This window comes from Pygoscelis adeliae, unplaced genomic scaffold (genome assembly GCF_000699105.1).
Source record: "Pygoscelis adeliae isolate BGI_AS28 unplaced genomic scaffold, ASM69910v1 Scaffold282, whole genome shotgun sequence".
NCBI lineage: Eukaryota > Metazoa > Chordata > Aves > Sphenisciformes > Spheniscidae > Pygoscelis > Pygoscelis adeliae.
Genome location: NW_008824352.1, coordinates 4,329,323 through 4,334,579, shown reverse-complemented (window position 1 = coordinate 4,334,579; position 5,257 = coordinate 4,329,323).

Here is a 5,257-nt window from a genome sequence, read left to right as displayed (position 1 = left end):
GAGCGCGCCGGCCGATCCGTGCCGTGGGCTCCGGCCAGCATCCAGAGCTGCAGGGGAGCAGGCACGGGCCGTAGGGTGGAAGGGGGGATGGGAAACAGGGAGCTGGATCCCCTCGGTCGCTCACAGCAAAGGCACTCGCTGTGGACCGTTAGCTTTGGGGTACACCTATAACTGTCTCCCTTTTCTGCATCCCCTCTCATGACATTACCCCTCTGGGGTGAAACCTCACCCTACACTGGGCTCCCGGCAGCGGGATCCTATGGGACAACAGCCGCTTACATACAACGTGTCCGTTGGGACTAGCACTCGGTGGCTTCTCTGCCCGCGTCTGCCAGCACCGGGGAATACAGGCAGCCCGCTTCTGCTGGAGCATTACCGGTGTTAGACGGGACTGCTGCAGCCAGAACTTAAGTGCTTTTAAACAAAGGCCAGCTAGCTCAAACCGTGCCGAAGCATGTGATTGAGAAACGGTGACCTGCATGGGGACAGACAGACTGAGAAGACAGACAGGGCGGACATTGCTGCCTGCTAGTGCAGGAACCTGCGTGGGATGGAGATGCCATGTCCAAGCCTGACGCTGCTTCCAGGCTGATCCAGAAAACCTCCAGCTTCAGGGGCAGCCTGAAGGACCTCCGGAGGGATGGATCGCATTTTCGGCTGCCGCACGGCCGAGCGTGCGCTAGGTGGCACGCATTTTCAGGAGGAAACGCTTGAGGCAGCTGAGAGAGGGGTTGGGTTTGGGCAGAGAGCAGCGCTCCGCGGGTGCCAGCCCCAGGGACCTGCCTGCCCCGGGCGGGGGGTGAAAGCAATGGGCAAAGCGGGCATAAGGCAGGGGAGGGAGAATGCTGTTCGTCATTAGCACTACTGGCGAGGAGAGGACAGCCAGAGCAGGTGAGACGAGCACATGACCCAGAGGACTCTGCATCGGCGGTTTCGTGGCTGGATTTTGCAAAGGCAGGGATGGAGAGAGACTTTTTACCAGGGTCTGTAGTGACAGGACAAGGGGCAGGGGTTTTAAACTGAAAGAGGGTAAATTTAGATTGACCATAAGAAATGTTTTATGATGAGGACGGTGAGACACGGGAACAGGTTGCCCAGAGAAGCTGAGGATGCCGCATCACTGGAAGTGTTCAAGATCAGGTTGGACGGGGCTTGGAGCAACCTGGTCTGGTGGAAGATGTCCCTGCCCGTGACCGGGGATTGGACTAGATGGTCTTCAAAGGTCCCTTCCAACCCAAACCATTCATGATTCCATGATTTCCCTGGAGAAGGCAGGCAGTGGGGCACAAGGAGGTTAGTAGAGCTCACAGAGCATCTCCCACCACCAGCACGAACCAGGGACACGTCCCCTTCAGCAGCCAAATCCCAGGTGTTGGAGAGCAAGGTCACCCAGTAAGAGCAGGATGGCCGTAACAGATCCCACCTCTGCTTCGTCTAATCGGTCCCTGACAAGGATCAGCAGCAGCTGCTGCAGAGGAAAATGGAATGAAATTTCACCTATTATCCTCTGCCTGCAGAGGAATTTCTTCCTAATTCCTGTCACTTTGGGTTTGCCTGCTCAGGGAAATTAATCTGAAATCAAGTGGGCTGTGAATCCGGAGTGCCGCAGCAATCCCAGCATAGCTTGGACAGACAGTTTTCTAAGTGGCCGGGCTATTCCCCAGAGCACGAGGCTAACCCTGGCAATTTAACAGAGCCTCAAGCATCAGGTTTTATATACATTAGTGTAGGACCTTGAGTCAAAAACACGTGAGATGGAGCAGCCATGGGGAAATTAACTCGACAGCCTTCCAGCCTCGCTGTGAGAAAAGAAACAGGGAGAAGACAAATATTTGCCTAGTTACCCCAGTGTGCAGATGGCTCAGGCAGAGATGATCCCATGTTGGAGGACTTGCTGCTTTGCAGCAATGCTCTCCACATACTGATGTGGAGAGCATGCAAGAGAAGGTTGTTTCAGTGTGTGAGCATGGGAAGTAAGGGATCCAGCTGAAAAAAAAAAAGCATAAGGGACTGTGTTAAACTCTGTGGATCGTTAGGGTAAAAGCCATATCAAATATCATACCAAATATTTTTGCAGGCAGTGAAGACTATGAGGTCTGCATCCCTGCAGATAGTAAACAGGGTCCGTAGGGAGAGCTGGGCACTGGGGTTCGCCTTCCAAGCTCAGAGAGCATCGAGCATCTTTGCAGCCACCCTCACACAAAATAGTTGAAGGAAGGTGTGCAGCAGGGTCTGATGGTCTCGGCTGTTGTCAGGCCCAGGATTCACGTTGTCCGTGGTGCCTCGGCTCTGCTAACCCCTTCCAGGGTGTTGGACCATCACGGCATACAGCTGCGGCTTGGACAGGTGAGGGAGAGGTATGAGAAGAGGATGACTGAGGTCCAGCAAAGCGCTTGCATCGCTGAGATGAGATACCTTAGCTATCTACCGTGCCTTGCAGAGCCTTCCATGTACCCTGATGCAAGATGTCCTACCAGATCAGCTCATGAATCCCTGCTCGAAAATAAATAATAAAATAGAAGAAGAAAATAAATCCAATGCACTTCTAGATTCTTCCCACAGCTCAGCCACCACCTGGCTGGTTTATCCCCATCGTACAGCCCTTCCCTTCTCCCGGTAACTACAGCCAGTGCACCTCGGCTCTTCCACAACCCTGCAGACACCCTGCAGCCCTTATCTGTAACACCCTTCAGACCCTGTAACGTCGTCCAAAGCCCTCGCGCAGCTTCCCCCATCAGCCAGGACTCCTTGCTCCTCACTTGCAGCATCTCTTCATCTTCCAGCCATGCCGTGTAGCTCTGCCAGACTCGATATAATCTATTCTTCACCATCCTCGATTCTCCCTGAAACCTTTTCCTATTTAGGATCGGAGGATATTTAATGCCTGTCCACCTGCACAACCACACGCATCAGAATCTGCTCCCAGCACGGCTTTATAAAGCGTACCTGTCTATTTTTCAGGCTTGTGTGGATCAAGGTAGAAAGGAAAAAAATCTTCGCATCGCTCTTTGGTTCCTTATTACAGCTGGAGGAGACAGGAATTCTAAGCACCTGAGTTGTAAATGTGAAACTTACTGCTTAAACAGACACATTACAAGCAGGCTATCAATCACATTTGGCAATTATTAGTACTTTGTGAGTATTTTGAACTCAAGTATGTGACAGTCTCATCCATCCTGGAACAGAGAAATCCATGAGCGTTTGCAGACAAGGCTGAACTGCAGGGAGATACAGCTCCGGAGGATTTTTACCACAGCTGCAATGGTTATGTGCTCGGTGCTATGCATTGTCCGTAAGCAGAAAGCTGACCCTGAATGAGCTCTGTAAAGATGAGTCCCGTGTATTTAACCCAGGAAGCCGTTGTACAATATCCCTCCATGCCTATGATGTAAGGTGGTTCTATATGGTATTTTTGCTATAATTATTGAGTCCAAGCATAATGTACTTTATTTTTATAAGCCTTTTGGAGCACCTCTGGAGCAGGTTGTGCTGGTTTTGGCTGGGGTAGAGTTAATTTTCTTCACAGTAGCTAGGATGGGGCTGTGGTTTGGATTTGTGCTGGAAACAGTGTCGATAACAGAGGGATGGTTTCATTACTGCTGAGCAGTGCTGACACACAGTCAAGGCCTTTTCTGCTCCTCACCCCACCCCACCAGCGAGCAGGCTGGGGGGGCACAAGAAGCTGGGAGGGGACACAGCCGGGACAGCTGACCCCAACTGACCCCAGGGATGTCCTACACCATATGGCGTCATGCTCAGCATATAAACCTGGGGAAGAAGGAGGAGGGGGGGGACGTTCGGAGTGATGGTGTTTGTCTTCCCAAGTCACCGTTACGCGTGATGGAGCCCTACTGTCCTGGGGATGGCTGAACACCTGCCTGCCCATGGGAAGCAGTGAATGAATTCATTGTTTTGCTTTGCTTGTGTGCGCGGCTTTTGCTTTCCCTATTAAACTGTCTTTATCTCAGCCCACGAGTTTTCTCACTTTTCCCCTTCCGATTCGCTCCCCCACCCCACTGGGGGGGAGTGAGCGAGCGGCTGGGTGGGGCTTGGTTGTCTGCTGGGGTTAAACCATGACACAGGTGTATCATGGCACGTCCCAGGTGAATCTGGGACCCAGTGCTGCTGGGTGTGAAGTCCAGGGAAGTTTAAAGTCATTTGATATGGACTGGTGAATGCTTCCTGATTTTGAAATGTCTTGCTGGTGGTTTTGACTTCTGCTCCTGAAGCACCCATCAAGGGAAAAACCCAGGTGGGGTCTGACCTACCTCTAACACAGTATTATGAAGTAATCCACCTGTCTGCAAGGTGTTCCAGAATTAATGTAACCTCTAAATAAACACATACGTCTTGCAAGGGGTCTGATGAAGATGAAGCAGGCAGCTGGAAGGAAACTGCTCTATTGTTGGAGATACCTGCTTGTCCTGGTTTCGGCTGGGATAGAGTTAATTTCCTTCCTAGTAGCTGGTGCAGTGCTGTGTTTTGGATTGAGGAGGAGAACAATGTTGGTAACACACCGATGTTTTAGTTGTTGCTGAGCAGTGCTTACACTAGTCAAGGACGTTTCAGCTCCCCATGTTCTACTGACTGAGCAGGCTGGAGGTGCACAAGAAGCTGGGAGGGGGCACAGCCAGGACAGCTGACCCAAACTGGCCAAAGGGACATTCCATACCGTGGGACGTCATGCTCAGTACATAAACTGGGGAAAGCTGGCCGGGGGGGCCGCTGCTCGGGGACTGGCTGGGCATCGGTTGGCGGGTGGTGAGCAATTGCATCGTGCATCACTTGCTTTGTGTATTATTATTATTACATTATTATTATTGTTGTTGTTGTTATTTTATTTCAATTATTAAACCATTTTTATCTCAACCCACGAGTTTTTCTCACTTGTGCTCTTCCAATTCTCTCCCCCATCCCACCGTGGGGTGAGGGGGAAGGAGTGAGCGAGCGGCTGTGTGGTGCTCAGTTGCTGGCTGAGGTTAAACCATGACACAGCTGCACACGTGTATTATATTTAACGATCCTCATCCCACGTCAACAGCATGGCAGTAATCTCCAGGGCATTGTTTCTGATTTACGTGAATGTAAATGAAACCGAAAATAACTCTCCTCAAGGCCGTAGCTGAGCAGCTGATCAATCCCCAGCTGAATCGGGCTCCGGGTGGTCACAGCCCCCCCAGGAGTCACACGCCACCTTCAGCGGGATGAGTCAGTGTCTAGAAAGCAGCTCCCACAGACGACACCCAGGAATAAAGCT